This window comes from Zingiber officinale, chromosome 1A (assembly GCF_018446385.1).
Source record: "Zingiber officinale cultivar Zhangliang chromosome 1A, Zo_v1.1, whole genome shotgun sequence".
Classification (NCBI taxonomy): Eukaryota; Viridiplantae; Streptophyta; class Magnoliopsida; order Zingiberales; family Zingiberaceae; genus Zingiber; species Zingiber officinale.
Genome location: NC_055987.1, coordinates 48609567 through 48632273, shown reverse-complemented (window position 1 = coordinate 48632273; position 22707 = coordinate 48609567). Strand labels below are relative to the sequence as shown.

General features: G+C 39.2%; 1 pseudogene; it reads left to right on the top strand.

Moving 5' to 3' along the window:
• The first annotated feature begins 7323 nt into the window (after positions 1–7323).
• On the top strand, positions 7324–8163 carry LOC122003074 (annotated as a pseudogene).
• The last annotated feature ends 14544 nt before the right edge of the window (positions 8164–22707 follow it).

Genomic DNA, 22707 nt, shown 5'->3' with positions numbered 1-22707 from the left:
ATTTTAATTAAATAAATTTTCCTTTTCAATGGCAAAAGAATTAAGGAAGTTTTTATTAAATTTTCCTTATTTGCCAAAACCAAGGATTATAAAAGAGGGGGTAGAGGAGGCTTCAAGGTGAACGACTCTATTCTATTTTTTCTCTCTTTTCTCCTTGGGTGTGGCCGGCCCTTTCTTTCCTCTCCTCTCCTTTGTGTGGCCGAAACCTTCTCATGGTGGAGATAGCTTTGGTGGCCGGATCTAAGAAGGAGAAGAAGGAGAAGCCTCTTTTCTAGCATCCCTTGGAGCATGGTGGTGGTGGCCGAACCTCTTCATCCTAGGAGAAGTTTTGATGGCCGAAACTTGTAAGGAAGAAGAAGGTGCTTGGTGGTTCTCATCTCGGAAGATCGTTGCCCACACAACGTCCGAGGTTAAAAGAGGAATACGGTAGAAGATCAAGAGGTCTTTCTAAAAGGTATAACTAGTAATTTTTCTTTCCGCATCATACTAGTTATTTTTGGAAATAATACTAAATACAAGAGGCATACGATTCTAGTGTTTCGAATTTGTTTTCGATATAGTGTTTCTTTGTTTTTTTCCTTGTGATTTGATTGTTCTTTTCGGTTGACCTAAAGTTATTTTAGGAAATTAAATATTAGCTTTCTATAAAAGGTTTTGTCTAGTCGGTGGTGGTTGCTCCCATATCCAAGAAGGCCGTGTGCCTCGCCACGTCAGTACTGGAAACCAATTATGGAAATTAATATTTAATGGAATTAATAACTTAAGGTGATTTGGGTCGAACGTGTTAAGTTCCGCAGGAGACCCAAGTCAAAACCTAAAAGAACAAATAGATTAAGTTTTGGATCAAACGTGTTAAGTTCCGCAGGCGATCCAAAATTTAATTTAAAAGAACACATGGTAGCTAGGAAAAGGTTCAGACCTTTGTACAAAATTTTTGTACAGTGGAACCTCTAGGTTTTCCGAGTAGCAACCAACAGGTGGAACCTGTATGTATCGAGATTTGAGGCGTTCTTATTGGTGGAATAGCATAAAGAAAGATATCGCGGAGTTTGTAGCTAGATATCTAGCCTGACTATGGATTTTGTGGTAAGATTGCCTAGGACACAACGAGGCCATGACACGATTTGGGTGATCATTGATCGATTAACCAAATCTGCACACTTCTTAGCGATTCAGAAGATCGATTCTTTGGATCGATTGGCAGAGCTGTATTGTCAAGAGGTAATCAGATTGCATGGTGTTACTTTGAACATTATATCGGATAGAGACTCACGGTTCACGTCCCGATTCTGGCAGAGTCTGCAGCAGGTTTTGGGCACATAGCTCCGTTTCAGTACAACATTCCATCCATAGACAGATGGACAGTTAGAGCGGACCATCCAGACTTTAGAGGATTTGCTGAGGTCTTGCGTTATTGATTTTGGAGACAGCTGGGAGGACCACTTGCCATTAGTAGAATTCGCCTACAACAACAGTTATCATTCGGCTATCCAGATGGCACTGGTTGAAGCATTGTATGATAGGTATTGTTGGACACCCACCCTCTGGGAGGAGGTTGGGAAGGCCCAGTTGCTAGGACCTCAGAGAGCTTAGAAGGGGGCAGAGTTGGTCCGTACTATTAGACGGAGGATGTCCGAGGCGCAGGACCGTCAGAAGAGTTATGTTGATCGAAGACGGAGACTCCTGGAGTTATCTACTGCCAATCATGTATTTTTGAGAGTCTCACCGACGAAAGGGGTGAAGAGATTTGACCTCCGAGGTAAGCCAGCTCCATGATACATTGGGCCTTTCTAGATCTTGGAAAGGATTGGAGTGGTAGCTTATTGTCTGGCGCTACCACCGTCTCTGTCAGGCATCCACGATGTATTCCATGTGTCTATGCTGAGGAGATGTACCTAAACCAACACATTTTTCTGTCAGAAATATCAGTTCCCATTCAGCCTTACGTTACCTACAAGAAGGTTCTGGTACAGATTCTGGACCACAAGGAGCGTCAGCTGTGGAACAAGACTATCCGGCTGGTGAAAGTCGGATGATAGTATCATTCTGACGAGGAGGCTACCTGGGAGCTCGAGGATACGATCCGAGCTCGATACCCTCATCTTTTTTACTTGAGGTATTTGAGTTTGATTTTTTGTTCAACATTTATACTGCTTATCTATTGCTAGTATTTGTTGATAGTAAGTAACAAAATTTGGGGACCAAATTTTTATTAGTGGAGGAGAATGTAAAATACCAAAATAATAATAATAATAATAAAAGGAAAACAATAATAATAAGGTTTAATGGATGAATAACCTTACCGAAAATTTTAGGAATTTTCTAGGAATTTTTCGGAGTTTGTATGACGTATTTGGAACTCCGCCCATGATGATCGGTCATGGCCGGTCCCAAGCCCGGATAAAGGAGGAGGGTTGCATTAGGTTGCTAGCCAGCATCAAACTATGACAAATATTCAATAAATGAATCCATTAAACTATTGTGTTAATGATAGGTTATTCCCCGAAAGGAACACGTTGTAGGGTTCGACTATAACATCTAGGCAAGGACCGCTACATATCCAGAACTCAGGTGTAGTGATAAATATATAAGAGTTCACGTTACATGGTTTGACTGTAACGTCTCAGCAAGGACCACTATATCTCCATGAGAACTTGGGTGTAGTGTTAAATAGGCAAGAGTTTTCACACCATAGGTTAAATAAGAACAAATATGATAGGAAAACTAATAATCTAAGATTTGGAACATAGAACATAGGAACTCTCACTGGTAAATCAATGGAGATAGTAGATATGATGATTAAGAGAAAAATTAGTATTTTGTGTGTACAAGAGACAAAATGGATAGGTGAGAAGGTAAAGATGATAGAGAACTCGGGTTTTAAGTTATGATACACTAGAAAGAGTAAAGCAAGAAATGGAGTGAGTATTATTGTAGATAATTTGTTAAAGGATGAAGTCGTAGGAGTAGTTAGAAAAGGGGATAGAATTATAGCCCTTAAGATAATAGTGGCGAAAGAAACTATGAACATAATTAGCGTATATGCACCACAAGTAGGATTAGATGAAGCTACCAAATCAAGGTTTTGGGAGGACTTAGATGAAATATTACAAAATATTCCACCAAATGAAATGATTTAATAGGAGGTGATCTAAATGGGCATGCCGGAGTGAAAAATGAGAAATTTGAGAGAGTACATGGGAGTTATGGGTTTGGAACGAGGAATGAGGAAGGGAAAACTATATTAGATTTTACGATAGCATATGACCTTATATTAGCTAATACGTTTTTTAAGAAAAGAGAAGAACACTTAGTCACATTCAAAAGTGGGAATAATAAATCGCAAATTGACTTTCTTATGGTTAGGAAGAAGGATAGAAAGATTTGTAAAGATTGCAAAGTCATCCCTGGAGAAAGCTTAACTACGCAACATAGGGTAGTAGTGTTGGATATACGCCTCAAACATAGTATCAATAGAAAGAAAATATATACAATTCCTAGAATTAAGTGGTGGAAGTTAAAGGATGGGAAGCAACATATATTTAAGGAGAAGGTAGAAGTACAAGCATTAGGTGAAATATAAGATGACTCTATACAACATGAGATAAGATGGTATCAAAGTTGAAAATAGTAGCTAAGAGTGTACTCGGTGAGTCAAAGGGACATGCACCACTAAGTAAAGAATCTTGGTGGTGGAATGAGAAAGTACAAGAGAAAGTGAAGGAAAAATAAATAGCTTATAAGGAATTATATATTTGTAAGAACGAGGAAAACTTAAAAAAAATATACAATACCCAAGAAAGAAGCTAAGAAAGTAGTGAGTGAAGTAAAAAATGAAACTTTTGAGCAGTTATATCAAAAATTAGATACAAAAGAAGGGGAAAGAGACATTTATAGAATAGCTAAAGTGAGAGAAAGAAAAACAAGAGATCTTATCCAAATAAAATGTATTAAAGATGAATGTAATAGGGTATTAGTAAATGATGGAGAAATAAAAGAGCGGTGGAAGAGACATTTTCATCGACTTTTTAATGAAGGTTTAAGTGACCAACTTAACTTAGGTAATTTAATTAGGTCAAATGAGCATAGAAATTTTAATTTTTATCATAGAATTCAAACTTCAGAAATAAAACAAACTTTAAATGAAATGCACAATGGAAAAGTCGTTGGACCAGATGATATTCTGATAGAGGTATGGAAGTGCTTAGGGAAACAAGGTATTTAATGACTTACAAAATTATTTAACATGATATTGAAAAAAAATTTCTGATTAATGGAGGATAAGTACTCTAGTTCCCTTATATAAGAATAAGGGAGACGTACAAAATTGTGCAAACTATAGGGCTATTAAACTAATGAGTCATACTATGAAACTTTGGGAAAAAGTAATAGAAAAAAGATTAAGGAAGGAGACCACAGTGACAGAAAATCAATTTGGATTTATGTCTGGAAGGTCGACAATAGAAGGTATACATCTTCTTAGATAATTAATTGAAAAATATCGGGAGCAAAAACAAGATCTACACATTGTATTCATTGACTTAGAAAAAGCTTATGATAGAGTCCCAGGAGAAATTATATGAAGAATTTTAGAAAAGAGAGGTGTTAGTGTAACATATATTGAACTAATTAAGGATATGTATGAGGATGTAACGACCAGAGTAAAGACTTCAGGTGGAGTAACTAAAGCATTTCCAATAAAGATAGGGTTACATCAAGGATCAACTCTAAGTCCCTATCTTTTTACACTAATTATGGATGAACTCACTGTGCACATTCAAGACACAGTACCGTGGTGCATGTTGTTTACAGATGATATTATTTTGATAGATGAGACACGTGAAGGAGTAAATGCTAAGCTAGAATCTTGGATGGAAACACTAGAAGGGAAAGGTTTTAAGCTTAGTAGATTAAAGATAGAATATATGGAATTTAAGTTTAGCAATATTAGAAGTAATGAAACAATTGTTAAGATAGGAGAGGACGAGTTGCCCAGAACCGATAGATTTAAATATTTAGGATCATTTTTACAGAATGATGGAGGGATTGAGAGAGATGTCTTACATAGAATACAAGCAGGATGGGTGAAATGGAGGGGAGCGTCGAGTGTTTTATGTGACTATAAAGTACCTCTTAAACTTAAAGGTAAGTTCTATAAAACCGCAGTTAGACCTGCTATGTTATATGGAGCTGAATGTTGGGTTATGACTCAAGCACATGAGCAGAAGATGAGAGTTGCAGAGATGAGGATGTTAAGGTGGATGTGTGGACTTACGAAGATGGACAAAATAAGAAATGAGAGCATTAGAGAGAAAGTCGGAGTTGCATCTATTGAGGAAAAACTCCAAGAGACATGTTTATGATGGTACGGATATGCACTTAGACGACCAATAAATGCTCCAGTTATGCGATGTGAAATTATGATAAACATGCATATCAAACGAGGAAGAGGAAGACCAAAAAAGACTTGGTTAGAAATAATAAAACACGATAAAATTTATTTAAATATAGATGATGATATAATAGGAGATAGAGCTTAATGGCGTAAAAAGATTCATACAGCCAACCCCACCTAGTGGGAAAAGGCTTGGTTGTTGTTGTTGTCGTATGAAAGATTTGGAGGGGATGAATTTATAGGCTTGGGAAAAGCCTGTTTGGAATACCCAAATATGGGAGTTCACTACAAGAATTTCTGGATTTAACCACACCTAATAGACAACAGTTTTTCAAGAAATTGTTGTCTTTTTTTCCATTTAACAACAGTTTTATTGAAAACTGTTGTTGTTTACCATAATGTTTTTTAAATAACAACAATTTTTCAAAATACTGTTGTCTAATGTGTGTCAAAGACAACGGTTTTAAAAAACTGTTGTCTTTAAGTGTTGCTTATGTGATAATATACAACAGTTTTATTAAACTGTTGTCTATTGAATGTTGTTGAATCCTAAAAACACAACAATTTTTTTAACTTCATGAAAAAAAAACCTAAAACCCACTTCTCTGTGACTCTTCAAACGAACAAAAACCTATCTCCGACTCCTCCTTCGCGACTCCTCCGCGAAAGATGCTCCTCCTCCAAATTTGACTTTATTTGGAGGTTAAATGATGGAGATCAAGTAGAATTAATATGAGCCGTTGATCCAGATCAAGAGAATTCTTCCTCCTTCATTCAGATCTAAGCCATCCAACCCTCCATCCAGATTTGAAGCTACATGGACCATTGGATCGAAGCAAGAAGGCAACTAGATCCGCACCACTCATCTCTTCATCAGCTAGATCAAATGGATCCATCTTCATCAAATTGGATGACCCAGATTAAAAGAGGAGAAAACCATTCCCTTTCCTTTATTTCTTTGCACGACACAGTACCAGAACCCTCGATTCTGATCTCATGCAGCTTCTCCTCGAGCTAGGGCTCGCGACGCCACCGCCCTTCCACTTCTTCTCCTTCACCAACGGCCGGTGGCAACCTCTGCCCACACACCGCCACCGGCCGGCCATCCACTGCCCAATCTTCCTCTTCTGGATTCCAATCTGTGACGGCAGCAGCAAACATCTCTTGGCGGCAATAGCGAGCGACGACAGTAGCAACGAGCAATCACCTTGTCGGAGGGGTTCTCCGACAAGATCCTTCACCTTACGGCGGTCTTCTTCACTTCTTCCTACTGGGGTTCAAGCGGTAGAGGCAGAGGTTGGCGGCGGTTCATTCCAGCACCTCTATTACTTTTGTTCATCTTCCATCCGAGGGGGTTCCTTGGTGGAAGATAGTCCTTTTAAATGTATATTAATAGTTAAATTTCTTCTTCAGTATCTGCGCAACTAGGGTAACTGAATCCACACTCAGATATTGCTGGCCTCATCTATGGAAGAAAAGGAAATTAAATAATGTATAAATATACATATGCCTAATTGACTAAACTTTTACTTTTTCTGGTAACTACTTTTGTTGAAGGTCACTGACTATGAGCTTATTCCCGGAGGGAGGAATATCAGAGTAACTGAGGAGACAAAGCATGAATATGTGGATCTTGTGGCTGAACACATTTTGACCACAGCTATTCATCCTCAGATCAATTCTTTTCTAGAAGGCTTCAATGAATTAGTGCCTAAGGAACTTATTTCAATATTCAATGACAAGGAACTTAAACTTCTTCTAAGTGGACTTCCAGAGATTGACCGTAAGTTTGTTTCTTGTTTAATTAAAAGTCAGAGTATTGTACTTCATTTAATTCATCTTGCATCATGCAGTTGATGATCTTCAAGCCAACACAGAGTATACTGGATATTCAACTGCTTCTACTGTAATTCAGTGGTTTTGGGAAGTTGTTAAATCATTTAACAAGGAGGATATGGCGAGATTACTACAATTTATTACTGGAACATCAAAGGTATATTATGACAGTTTTATTGTTTTTTTACTTGACTTTTCTTGACCTTTTGACAGGAGATACTACTGACACATAACTAGTTACTAACACAGGCAAAGAGAAAACCTAATTACACTTGAAAACAAAGCATCATATAGAAGTTGAAAATGAATGGTGCACGATTATGCAACACTGTTGAATAAATACAGCATAATAAAAAAAGATTTAGCAGACAAATGCATCTCTTCTTGTTGATTTTCAGTGTACTTACACAATAGTATAGTAACATTTTGTTCCTAACAAGCAATTAAGGCCTTGCACGCCTGGTGGGTTGAATAGTAAAGTTTGGTTGACAAGATTTATAATCTTTTGGATGTAATTCAGGTTCCCCTGGAGGGGTTTAAAGCATTACAGGGTATATCTGGTCCCCAGCAGTTTCAGATTCACAAGGCATATATGGTGCTCCTGAAAGGCTGCCCTCTGCACATACCTGGTAATGCCTTGCCACCAATTGTAAAATTCTTTCAGGGGTATAATTATGTTCTACATCTTGGTGTTTTCCATTCCCTCCATTCAATTATATTTTATTGCATTTGATGCTTTCATGTTTCTCTTTACTTGAATCTTAACCAAACATTAATAACTTTCAATCAATGTGCAGTTTTAACCAACTAGATCTACCAGAATACTCTTCCAGGGAACAATTAGAAGAAAGGTTGCTGCTTGCTATCCATGAAGCTAGTGAAGGCTTTGGTTTTGGTTAGACCTTGTGGCAGTTGATAACATATGACTATTTTCTCTCTACCATGTATAGGTCAGTTGCTTTCTTTGATCTCTCAAATATATTGTTAGCCTTACTTTTTAGGTTAACTAGCTTATTTTGTACCAAAAATTAATTAACTGGTCTTTCAATTTTATAGCATGTCTATTTTATCATTTATTTTACCAATTGCTGATTTTGACCCATCAAATGCCTCTTTGAGTGAGGAGGATTTCTCTCGACCTGCCTAGGTGGGAGTATTGACTCACTACTCAGACTCAACCATTGGCTTAAAAATTCTACTTGATAATCTCTCACCCTAACTTGAAAAACATTTCATTGGCAATAAGTCACCATATCACAATTTCCACTTAAGTCCCTGTCAATGACCAGAAGTATGATGCATAAGCTAGGATCATTCTTAATCAAACAGCATGTAAAGTCTAGTGGTGACTCTATCAATTCCAACACCAAACCATTCTTAGTTAAGAAATTTAATAGCCACCATATTGTTTCAAGAGGTTACCATTTATGTTACATAAATAACGCTTTTTGCACTTCTGTTAGATGACTATATCAAATGGTTTTTATGGTTATGTAACATTTATGCAATGCAATTAGAATCACGCGTATATTTTAGTTTCTAATTTGTAATATATATCTTTATTCGAATAGGTTTCCTCAAGAGTATTGGGAAGAATGCCGACAAGCTAAAAAAATGAAGAGACTTTAACAAATTAAGGAGCACTAGGAGCTGCAATCCCTTCTCTTCACCGACATCTAAGTAGAAAATCTCGTGTTACATTGTTCTACCTTTGTTTTAATAGTGTTATCATATTGTTGGTTGCTTATGAAATTTTGTTGGTTGCTTATGAAATTTTTTCAGAATGTTATAGATATTATTTTTGAATGTTAGAAAATTATATATTAAATTTTATTTTGAAATTAAGTATTTTGAATGATTTATAATATTGGAAAATTATGTATTAATTTTTTTTATTTTTTATCTAAAAAAGACAACGATTTTTCACCGTTGTCGTAGATAGTTTAAAACTGTTGTTGAAGACCCTGTTATTAAAGGTAGACGCTCAAAGACAACGGTGAAAAACTGTTGTCTTTGAAGGAAAAGACAACAGTTTTTCACTGTTGTAAAAATGTTGTCTTTGCCTTCAAAGACAACAGTTAAAAACTGTTGTCTTTGGGCATCCCTTTTAACAACACGACATTTAACAACAGTTCTAAATGAGAGTGGTTGATTGAGGAATTTAACCTTAGGTTTAATTATTTAACCTAAGTTCATTTCTTTTATGTTTCTCTTCCATGCTTCGCCGAAACCCCTCTGCCCAATCCTGAACCCATCTCCGCCGAACTCCTCGTCGTCTTCCCCTCTCCCTCACACGGCGCGCAGCAACTTCTCCTCTTCCCTGAGCCCTAACTCTTCTTCTCCCCATCTCGTCGATCTCCTCCTCCTCTCTCCTCTTCGCACTTCCGCCGCCGCATACTCCCAATCCCTCATTGATCTCTCCGTCACCCGACGCCCGATCGTCGCCTCCCTAATTCTGGTTCTCAAGGGCCTTTGAGTGCCACTCGAGCGTCGTCTCTCGGAGCAACGCCACTGTCTTCTCCGTGTAAAGATCACTTGGTGAAGTTGTATCTGTTGCCGAGATCTTATTGCCACCAGATCACGATGAAATCGACATCATCTAGCCATCGTAGGCTAAGCAGCCACCATTTCCAGTGAGCAACCGAGTCGATCATGGCAGATCTACTCCTTTGGGCACAAGCAGGGAGGATGTGTGTTCTGACCAGATTTCGGAGGAGGATGACCATCAAGCATCGTCTTCCCTACAGATTTCTTCATCGAAGGGATGAAAATTCTTGTTTGGGGTAAGATTACTGAATTTAGGGTTGATTTGGATTACAAGGATAATTAATGAAGTCACTGATTTGATCATTAGGTTTGCAAGGGAAGGAAGAATCAGACAGTAGTAGATCACTACGGTTGGCCAAGAGTCCATTCTAGTGCCACATTGCTGCAAAATTTAGGGTAATGGTTTGGTAATTGGATTTAATTTCAGATATAAGGGATGCATCACGGGATTGGATCTAATGATATATTGTGGTTGGGATGGTGGTGTTACAGGGTACTTGATTTGGAGATTAGTAACTCTACTTAGCTCCTACTGAAATTTTCCAGTAGCAATACTTTTGGTTGTAAATAAACAGTAGAGTACCTTGGAATTGGGTGAGTGTTGAATTGATTATGGTTGAACTAAAACCTCATTGGATTGAAATTGTGATGTGTTGGGATGGATTTGGATTCATGATGGGTAAACTTGGTCGTAATGGATTGTTACATGTATCCATTAAGGAGTTAGTAATAATGAGTTAAATCTAATTCAACTAAAGGAATTGGGTGAATCAAGGTTAATCGTTCGATTAGGGTTTTCCTATGGGTCTTTGGGTTTAGCTAATTGTTGCTTATATAATTAGCTAAACTGAACATTACATGATTTACAGGACGTTGATTCGAGATGAGCGTCTCGACATGGGATTGGATTAGCACGATCTTCTTTTAAGGCGAGTATCTCTTGACTTATCTTTTATGATATTGTCACTTTGATATGCATAGTAATTTATAGCTAGTAGAAATGATCATGCTTAGATTTTCCCTTGGTATGTCACTATTTGATACCTATTGTATGTTCTGTTTGTTGCCTGTTATGTATCCATGTTTATATCTCTTGATTATTGCCATGTGTACCTTAGTTTCTAGAGGAAGTGACATACTAGGCTTCACTGAGTATAGGACTAGTTTTCTGGATTTTATTATCTAGCATGTGTACTTAGATCTGTGATACCTAGGTCATGGTATGATTTATTTTCCTATTTGGTACATATTATGTGGAGGTGATTATGGTTAGGATTTGCATGCTTAGTGTCATGCACCATCTTGCATGATTGCATGCTGTGCGATTGTCAGCTCCATTATTGTTGAACACATCGCCAGTTACATGATCTGCACACACAACCACTCATGGGTTAGTTGTACATCAGGCAGAGTGTGTGTAGTTTCTTTGTCAGGCTCCGCTCATGAGTAGTGAGATTGCAACGTTATAGCGGGCAGGGATCCCTCCCCTTGACTATGATACAGGGAGATGAGAGCATTGCGCTCCCCCACTCTGATTGGGATAGGAGGATAGGTGTACTCCGACAGCATCTTGTGCACTCGGTCACTCAGGAGCAGTGATGGCAGAGTGCACAGTTGTCATAGCTCTACCCACTCGGTCTCACATGTTAGTAATTTCGAGTCGCAAAAACCGCTTTTTGCGTTACGGAAACCTCGAAGCTAGCCACGGATCCGTGTGAAAATATATTAAATAATCTTGTACATGTTTGTCTACACTAGATCTACCTTAGATCTACACGAAAAGAGTGTTACCCTTGTAGCGATGCCCTTTGCTTATCCCACTCGTCTAAAGGTTGTCGAATCTCACAGAGTGTTAAGTGAACACTCCTCTACACGTATCCACACGGATAAAAAGGTGGAGAGAACCACTTAGAGTGTGCTAGCCATGGTTGATCAAACCTAACCTTTGATTCAAGTCAATTTAATTTAATGAATCTCTATTCATTGAATTAAATTGACTCAATAAATCATAGTCAAAATTAGACTTATTCAACACATGAATCAAATTGAGTCCAACTCAATTAGTCTAATTTGGATTACTCTTAATCCAATTTGGTTCATCATATGAACCTAATCCTCTTGGTCCATCATATGAACCTAATCTCCATCTAATTTCCCTTTGTGTGTGACCCTATAGGTTCTTGTAACGTTGGTAATGCTCCTAAACCCATTTAGAAACATAAGTAATGAGCGGTATCTAGCAACACATCATTACTACCCAAGTTACAAGAATGTTGAGATCCAACATCACCTTTGTGACTACTAATTGCATGTGACTCTCACAATATATGGCAATGTCCTTCTATCCTTGACATCTAAATTAATCAATTGAGGCATAGACCGTGTCATCCTCTAATCAATTTATATCTTGAACTCCAAGTAGACTCACTCTAATCAAATGAGCTTAATATCTCATATTGACTCATTTGGGCATGGCCATGCACTTAGTGGTCTCACTCTATCAAGAATCATGATGTCACTCCCGTCATATAGGAGGGATAGATCCCATCTACATCACCCACATCCCTCCGCATAATTTGTTACATACCCAGTAGTCGCCTTTATAGTCCACCTATTTATGGGTTACGTTTGACGAAGCCAAAGTATGCAACTCCTTATGTAGGGAACCATGGTGACTTTAGGTCTAAGGACTGATAGTCATACTAATAGTCACATGAGAAAGTATATGACACTCATATAACGATCCATGATACTTTCTCATTGTGGGTCATTCAGTATACATTCTCCAATGCATACCCATGTGTCAACTTGATATCTAATATCCATGACTTGTGAGATCAAGTCATCGAGTTGACCTACATGCTAGTCTCAGCGCATTAACATTGTCCCTGAATGTTAATACTTGACTAGGAATGATTAAGAGTAGTGTTCTCTATATCATCTCACTATCAATTCAACCAATCGATTGATATAGATAAGAACCTTTCACTTAAGGACGCTATTATACTTAGTTATTTGACACCAATACAAGTAAGTATAATAACCATAAAGAAATACCTTTCTATATATAGGAATATGATACATCGAGTCCATATAACAATCATCACATGATTGGCTCTAGGGATCTTACTAACAATCTCCCACTAGCACTAGTGTCTATCAGTGTAGGCTCTAAGGCCCAATGACCTAGTGTGACCATCATGCTTTCTCTGTGCCAAAGCCTTGGTCAAGGGATCAGCGATGTTCGCCTCTATGGGTACTCTGCAAATTTTCACATCTCCTCTATCGATGATCTCTCGAATGAGATGGAAATGTTGTAGTATGTGTATGGTCCGCTGGTGTGAGCGAGGTTCCTTAGCCTGCTCAATTGTTCCATTGTTGTCACAATAGAGCTCTATAGGATCAGCTATGCTAGGAACCACCCCAAGCTCAATAATGAACTTACGGATCCAAACTGCATCCTTTGCTACTTCTGATGCAACAATATACTCGGTCTCTGTTGTAGAATCAGCAACTGTGTCCTGCTTCGAGCTCTTCCAGCTCATAGCACCACCATTCAAGCAAAACAGGAACCCAGACTGTGATCTATAATCATCCTGGTCAGTTTGGAAGCTGGCATCACTGTAACCCTTTACAGCTAGCTCGCCATCACCTCCAAATATCAAGAAATATTCTTTAGTCATTCTCAAGTACTTAAGAATATTCTTGACCGCTATCCAGTAACGCTCACCTGGATCTGACTGATATCTGCTCGTCATGCTCAAAGCATATGAAACATCAGGACGAGTACATAGCATGGCGTACATGATAGATCTTATGGCTGAAGCATAAGGGATCTTATCCATGCGGTCTCTCTCCTCTCTAGAAGAGGGACTTTGAGTCTTCGAAAGACTCACACCATGTGACATTGGCAGAAATCCTTTCTTGGAATTGTGCATGGCAAACCGTAGTAATACCGTGTCAATATATGTACTTTGACTTAGGCCAAGCAATCTCTTAGATCTATCTCTATAGATCTTTATGCCTAGAATACAAGCTGCTTCCCCTAAGTCCTTCATTGAGAAACAATTCCCCAGTCAAGTATTTATAGACTGCAGCAAAGGGATGTCATTTCTAATGAGTAGTATGTCATCCACATACAATATAAGGAAGACAATTGTGTTCCCAACAACCTTCTTGTAGACACATGGTTCATCTTCATTCTTGATGAAACTAAACTGTTTGATCACATCATCGAATCGAAGATTCCAGCTCCGAGAAGCTTGCTTTAGTCCATAAATGGACTTATGCAGCTTGCATACTCTGCCAGTATGCAGTGGATCTACAAAACCCTCAGGTTATGTCATGTACACATCCTCGAGCAAGTTTTCATTCAGAAACGCGGTTTTGACATCTATCTTCCAGATCTCATAATTGTGGTATGCTGCAATAGCAAACATGATCTGAATGGACTTAAACATCGCTACTGGAGAAAAGGTTTCATTATAGTCAATACCATGAATTTGCTTGAAACCTTTAGCTACTAAACAACCCTTATAGGTATGCAAATGTCCATCCATGCCAGTCTTTCTCTTAAAGACCCACTTACACCCAATGGGTTTGACGCCTTCAGGTGGATCAACTAAAGTCCATACTTGGTTGGTGCACATGGATTCCATCTCAGATCTCATGGCCTCTAGCCATTTGTCAGAATCTGGTCTCATCACAGCTTCCTGATAGGAGGTAGGCTTATTCTCAATGAGCATAATGTCATCATGGTCAGGCAAGAGAAATGAGTATCTCTCAGGCTGACGACGTACCCTGTCAGATCTGCGAAGAGGTAGGTCTACTTGAACTGGTTGTTGTTTCTCAACTCCTTGAGCAATAATCTCATCATCCACAACATTTTGTGGTTCAAGTTCAACTTCCATCAAGGCTTCAGTGCTATAGTCCATATCTTGAACTTCTTCAAGATCGAATATACTCCCACTAGTTTTTCTAGAAACAAAGTCCTTTTCTAGAAATACCCCAGTCTTAGCCACAAACACTTTGTGTTGACTTGGAATGTAGAAGTAATATCCCTTCGTTTCCTTGGGATATCCTATGAAATAACACTTATCGAATTTGGGTCCCAGTTTGTCCGAGACTTGACGTCGAACGTAAGCCTCACAACCCTAAATCCTCATAAAAGATATCTGGGTAGCTTTCCCAGTCCATATCCTATATGGTGTCTTTATCACAGCTTTGGATGGAACACAGTGAAGTGTGAAGGCTACTGTGTCTAGAGCATATCCCCAAAAGAATATAGGAAGATCTGTGTGACTCATCATAGATAGCACCATATCTAATAAGGTACGATTCCTCATTTCGGATACACCATTCTACTGTGGTGTTCCAGGAGGAGTGAGTTGGGATAGAATCTCACACTCAGCTAGATAGTTACGAAACTCATGGCTAAGGTATTCACCACCTCGATCTGATCGAAGTACCTTAATACTCTTGCCAAGCTGGTTTTGTACTTCATTCTTGAATTCTTTGAACTTTTCAAAGGATTGTGACTTATGTGTCATCAGATACACATAACCATATCTACTGAAGTCATCAGTAAATATAATGAAGTACCTATAACCACCTCTGGTAGTGACATTGAAAGGGCCACATACATCACTATGTATAAGTCCTAACAAGTCAGTTGCTCTTTCACTGTGTCCACTAAAGGGAGTCTTGGTCATCTTGCCCAGTAGGCATGACTTGCATATCTCATATGATTCAAAATCAAATGAGTCCAGCAAACTATCTTTATGGAGCTGTGATAAGCGATTCTCATTTATATGACCTAAGCGACAATGCCAAAGATAGGTTCGGTTCATTTCATTTGACTTGAACTTTTTAGTACTTATGTTATAGATGGGATTCTCTAAATCTAGAATGTAGAGTCCGTTCATCAGAGGTGCACTACAATAGAACATATCGTTTAAATAAACGGAACAACATTTGTCCTTTATTATAAAAGAAAATCCTTTCTTGTCTAAACAAGAAACTGAAATGATGTTCTTTGTAAGAGCAAGCACATAACAACATTCATCTAATTCTAGTACAAGCCCAGAGGGCAGAGATAGAAAGTAAGTTTCTACAGCAACAACAGCAACTCGTGCTCCATTGCCTACTCGTAGGTCCACCTCGCCCTTCGTCAATGTCCTGCTATTTCTCAGTACCTATACATTAGTACAAATGTGAGAAGCACATTCGGTATCTAATACCCATGATGAAGAAATAGAGAGATTGACTTCCATAACATATATACCTGAAGTAGAAACCTCATTTATCTTCTTCTTAAGATCTTCCAGGTATACTTTGCAGTTCCTCTTCCAGTGTCCGGTCTGACCGCAGTGGAAGCAGGTAGCATCCTTGGCAACCCCTCCTTTAGGTTTCATTACCTTGCCTTTGCCCTTGGCTTGGAACTTTCCCTTGCTTTTAGGCTTTCCCTTACCTTTATGCTTTTGCACCATCAGAATGGAGTTGGGCTTTACCTTCTTAAGGTTGAGCTCAGCAGTTCGCAACATGCTTAGCAGCTCAGGCAGTGGCTTATCAATTTTGTTCATGTTGTAATTCATGATAAATTGACTGTAACTTTATGGCAAGGATTGCAAGATCAAGTCAGTGGCCAGTTCTTGGCCAAGTGGGAATCCCAACCTCTGTAGGTTCTTTATGTACCCAATCATCTTGAGTACATATGGACCTACGGGAGTCCCATCTTGCATCTTGCACTGAAATAGTGCCTTAGAGATCTCGAATCTCTCGTGCCTTTCTTGTCCTTGATATAATTGACGAAGATGTTCAACCATATCATAAGCAATCATCAACTCGTGTTGCTTCTGAAGCTCAGAGTTCATGGTTGGGAGCATGAGGCATGACACATCTAATGCATCATCTTGATGCTTCTTATAAGCATCTTGGTCAGCTAGCGTGGCAGTGGTAGGAGTGCCTCCGGAATGGGCTGCTCCAGGATGTACAATTTTCTTTCTTGTGTGAGAACGATTCTTAGATTCCTGTACCAGTTCAGGAAATTAGCTCCATTGAGCTTGTCCTTGTCAAGGACAGAATGCAGGGAGAAAGTGTTCGTGTTTGTCGACATGGCAATCTACAACATAAATAAAGCAGAGAGTAAATATCATATTCCACTGATCATTTAATTAGGCCTTTAACTAAATGATGCTCCGACTGAATTATAGGACTTTTGTAGAATCATGTCATGGATGTGGTCAAACCACACTACTAGATTCATACCAATTAGCTATAATTCTCGTGGGACAAGACCACATCATACTACGCCTTGAGTTAGCTTTGGCTAAATCGCCCAAGACTTAGTATGATCAGTAGATAACTAATTATCAATTACATCTCTGTGCAACTCTTGTTTATCCAACCATTGGAAAATGCCTATAGTTTTATTCGATCAAATTGAGTTAACTAGTTATACTCAATCTAATTGAGTTTGTACTCACCCAAGCTTTGATAGGCGGGACCAAGATTGTCCCTCCTTACCCTACCAAGATAAAATACGTTGCTTTACTTTGGCAGATTCAACAACAACAAATGATCGAGGTAGTGATGGGTATCAAAACTTGGTAGGCATTTCGAGTTGACTTGATTAAGATCTAATCTAATCATGAATGTGTATCATATACGCATTAAGGCACTAATTACCCTACATTAGCATGCATCACATACACACAAGAAAAATAATTTGTGATGAGGTCATGGCCCTACTATGATCTTTTCAAGCCAATGAAAAGATCGGACGGTCAACCTAGGGTTAACGGCTTCTTCAAGCGTCTCCTTTTGACCGCCATGTGTTGAAATCACCCTCCTCGTAGCTCCTTCTTGAGTGGACCTTCCACCACTTCATTTTGTACATTACAAATATGAAACTCAATTTACATTTGAGTCTAAAATCTATTTACAACAGGAACATAAAAGGGGAGGCACGACACGCAGGTCGTATATCATATACAACACACACAATAAAAAAAAAATGGCGCGCAGACCATATTATGAATTACAACACAATTTTATCCAATAAAATTGGGTTTTTGGGCCATGATCATCACAATATCATACATAATTCTAAATTATGTATTTAACATAAATTTCTATAATTTTACTACTGTTTTTATCAATTTTATGAGTCACAACTTCCCTGCGGTCCTGATTAGCGATTTTCGGGCGCGATCATGAGACAATGCCCCTTGCAGGGTTAGGGGCAGCACCCCTTCTCGCGAAATGAATATCACGAGTGTCCCATCTTGATCTAACAACACCTTAAGTCACTGTCCCAAACAAAAATAATTTTGTTTGGGTGAGACCTTGCCGTTTCGGAAGGTTTTTCTTGGTAGATGAAGCCTACAAGTGTCCAAGCACTTGTTGCTTCGTCTCTATAAGAAAAATACTCACAAAATCCATAAAAATAGAAAAATTATAGAAACTTACAGATCTGAAACCTTTTCATAATAACAAAAACAAAACATGTACAAAATTCGCACGTGGCTCTGATACCACTGTTAGCAATTTCGAGCCGCAAACATCACTTTTTGCGTTGCGGAAACCTCGAAGCTAGCCACGGATCCGTGCGAAAATATATAAAATAATCTTGTACATGTTTATCTACACTAGATCTACCTTAGATCTACATGAAAAGAGCATTACCCTTGTAGCGATGCCCTTCGCTTATCCCGCTCGTCCAAAGATTGCTAGATCTCATAGAGTGTCAAGTGAACACTCTTCTACACGTATCCACACGGACAAAAAGGTAGAGAGAACCACTTAGAGTGTGCTAGCACCCTTGAGAAGTCTCAACAATGGAGGATGAGAGGGAGATAAAAACTAGAGAGGAAGAAGAAGAAGTGAATGAGCACGCCATGCAATTCATTCACACATCTAAAGTGGTCGGCCACTTAATGGAGGTTTAATACCTCCATGGAACACCAAGAGTCATGGCTCTTGGTCTTCCTCATGAGGTGGCACACAATTATATAGCCTTGATGATGTGGAACATCATCATTGGCCGGCCCCATGCCAAGTCACAATGAGGTGGCATTTGGTCAAGTCAAACTTGACCCTTCATCTTCACTCTCAAGTCAAGTCAAAGTTGACTTTTTTATCTCCCATGGTTGATCAAACCTAACCTTTGATTCAAGTTAATTTAATTTAATGAATCTCTATTCATTGAATTAAATCGACTCAATGAATCATAGTCAAAATTAGACTTATTCAACACATGAATCAAATTGAGTCCAACTCAATTAGTCTAATTTGGATTACTCTTAATCTAATTTGGTTCATCATATGAACCTAATCCTCTTGGTCCATCATATGAACCTAATCTCCATCTAATTTCCCTTTGTGTGTGACCCTATAGGTTCTTGTAACATTGACAATGCTCCTAAACCCATTTAGAAACATAAGTAATGAGCGGTATCTAGCAACACATCATTACTACCCAAGTTACAAGAATGTTGAGATCCAACATCACCTTTGTGACTACTAATTGTGACTCTCACAATATGTGACAATGTCCTTCTATCCTTGACATCTAAATTGATAAATTGAGGCATAGACCGTGCCATCCTCTAATCAATTTATGTCTTGAACTCCAAGTAGACTCACTCTAATCAAATGAGCTCAATATCTCATATTCACTCATTTGGGCATGACCATGCACTTAGTGGTCTCACTCTATCAAGAATCTTGATGTCACTCCCGTCATATAGGAGGGATAGATCCCATTTACATCACTCACATCCCTCCGCATAATTTGTTACATACCCAGTAGTCACCTTTAAGTCCACCTATTTACGGGTGACATTTGACGAAGCCAAAGTATGCAACTCCCTATGTAGGGAACCATGGTCACTTCAGGTCCAAGGACTGATAGTTATACTAATAGTCAAATGAGAAAGTATATGACACTCATATAATGATCCATGATACTTTCTCATGGCGGGTCATTCAGTATACATTCTCCAATGCATACCCATGTGTCAACTTGATATCTAAATCCATGACTTGTGAGATCAAGTCATCGAGTTAACCTACATGCTAGTCTCAACGCATTAACATTGTCCCAGAATGTTAATAGTTGACTAGGAATGATTAAGAGTAGTGTTCTCTATATCATCTCACTATCAATTCAACCAATCGATTCATATAGATAAGAACCTTCCACTCAAGGACACTATTATACTTAGTTATTTGGCACCAATACAAGTAAGTATAATAACCATAAAGAAATGCCTTTATATATATAGGAATATGATACATCGAGTTCATACAACAATCATAACATGATTGGCTCTAGGGCTCTCACTAACATCACCATCGCGTGTGGGATGGTTGATTGGTGTCAAGGGTGACACATGTCATTTTTGCATCATATGCATTGATTTTATTAATTGGTTGTGATTGCTGCACTTTGTTTGCTGCATTTTAGTGGTTGCATATGATTGACATGCATACAGGAGACATTATATATCTGGTCTGACGACCCTTACATCTGGATATATCTGATCTCACTTGGTTACCAGGATTCATAAACTCTAATACTTAAGTCTGGAGGTTTAGAGTTCGAATCCTAGGGGAGGCAAAAATCCACTGCCAGGGGTGGAAAGTCCTAGTGAGTAACGGCACGGCCAAAGGGTCGTCGGTCGACGACATGAGAGGTCGCCAAATGGGCCGACGACATAAGGGCCGCTAGTTGGGCCGCCACAAGGGCCGCCCAAGAGGCCAAAAGGGTCGGGTCGTTACAATAAAAAGGCGCCTTTTTATTGTAACGACCCGACCCTCTTGGCCCATTTGGCAGCCCATTTGGCGACCTCTCATGTCGTCGACCATTGGCCCTTATGTCGTCGGCCCATTTGGCGACCTCTAATGTCGTCGACCGACGACCCTTGGTCGTGCCGTTACTCACTAGGACTTTCCAATCTTTGACCCAATGGACCTTGTGCCAAAGGCGCCTTTTTATTGTAACGACCCGACCCTTTGGCCTCTTGGGCAGCCCTTGTGGCGGCCCAACTGGCGGCCCTTATGTCGTCGGCCCATTTGGTGACCTCTCATGTCGTCGACCGACGACCCTTTGGCCGTGCCGTTACTCACTAGGACTTTTCACCCCTGGCAGTGGATTTTTGCCTCCCCAAGGATTCGAACTCTAAACCTCCAGGCTTAAGTATTAGAGTTTATGAATCCTGGTAACCTCCAGTCATATCACTTGGTTACTAGAATTCATAAACTCTAATACTTAAGCCTGGAGGTTTAGAGTTCGAATCCTGGGGGAGGCAAAAATCCACTGCCAGGGGTGGAAAGTCCTAGTGAGTAATGGCACGGCCAAAGGGTCGTCGGTCGATGACATGAGAGGTCGCCAAATGGGCCGACGACATAAGGGCCGCCAGTTGGGCCGCCACAAGGGCTGCCCAAGAGGCCAAAGGGTCGGGTCGTTATAGTTCTTCTTCTGTTATATTTTCAGTTTGCATTTCTTATTATTGGTCAGAAGACTGTACACCATGATTATTACTAATAGTTATATCTTTCTAGGCATGTCAGCTTGATATCCACTGAGTTCTTTGAACTCACACCATTGAGCTATTTCTATTTTAGGTAGCAAGTAGATTTTTGGAGTCGTTTGGAGTATCCTGTCTGTCGGTTCCCACGTCACATCCGAAGACCTATTTCTAGTTTTCATTTGTACTTTATTTGGTCTATGTTTTTGGTATACTTAGCAATGTAAATTTAGGTTTGATTTCGAAGTGTTATGATGTGGTGTTTTGTATTGTTTGTTGTGTGGTAAGCCTAGCCGGCTAGCAGTCATGTTTTTGGTTTGTAATGGTTTCTATCATTTTTCGCTATACTTTTGGTGTTTGTACTACTGAGTGGGCTATTTAATATATATATATAACTGTGTGGTTGTGAATATTTTGTTCCAACCGAGTGGGCTGAGTATAAACTGTATGGTTATGTATATATTCCAGCCGTGTGTGGCTGATGTATATTGTTGTATGTATAAATGCTTCGGATTGTCACATGTATAGGGGAGATACTACCGGATTTTTCCTCCGGCTGGGACTCCCCTGGGGCGTGACAATTAGATTCCATCTCACGGAGACCGAAATTTAGTCACGATCTCAACTTAGATTCCCGAAATGGTTCAAAGTTGGATCAACGCCTAAGTTCCCTAACTGGGAACACGTCCTCACCAAGTCACTCCCCTCTAGTGACTTACCTAAACTTACCTGCCAGACGTCCGGTCAACCCCTCGATCCGTCTGGACTTCGTGCCAACTATCAGGTCAGTCCGTCGATCTAGCTGAACTTCATGCCATACATCCGATCAGCCCGTCAACCAGTCTGGACTTCGTACCAGACATCTGGTCAGCTCATCGACCAGTCTGGACTTCGTGCCAGACATCTGGTCAGCCCGTCGACCAGTCGGGGCTTTTCCTGCACACTTCGTTAAAGTGTTGGATCACAACGAAACTAACTTAACCTACTTTGTCATTCATCAAAACCTGAGTTAGTCCGTCAGTGCTCACTGTACCAACAATATCCCTCTTTTTGATGTAATGACAACCTGGGTTAAGTTAGTGCAAAAATATGCAAAACATAAGCAAGTATAAGACATGGTTTTTAAGTTAGCCTTGTTTTATGTTTGGTATTTTCTTACTAACTAACTTTATCCACCTAACCCTCCCTCTTTGGCATTCATCAAAAATAGAAGGAATAGATAAGTAAATAAAAATGGTAAAGTAAAAGAAAACAAATTTGACAACAGAAAATTTTGATAAAAAATTTTTTAGATTGACATGGGGGAGTTTAATGTAGAAAATAAGTTAAAGGAAAAATTTTTAAAAGTTGTTTAAGGAAAAAATATGATCTTTGAGATCAGAAATAATTTTTAACATC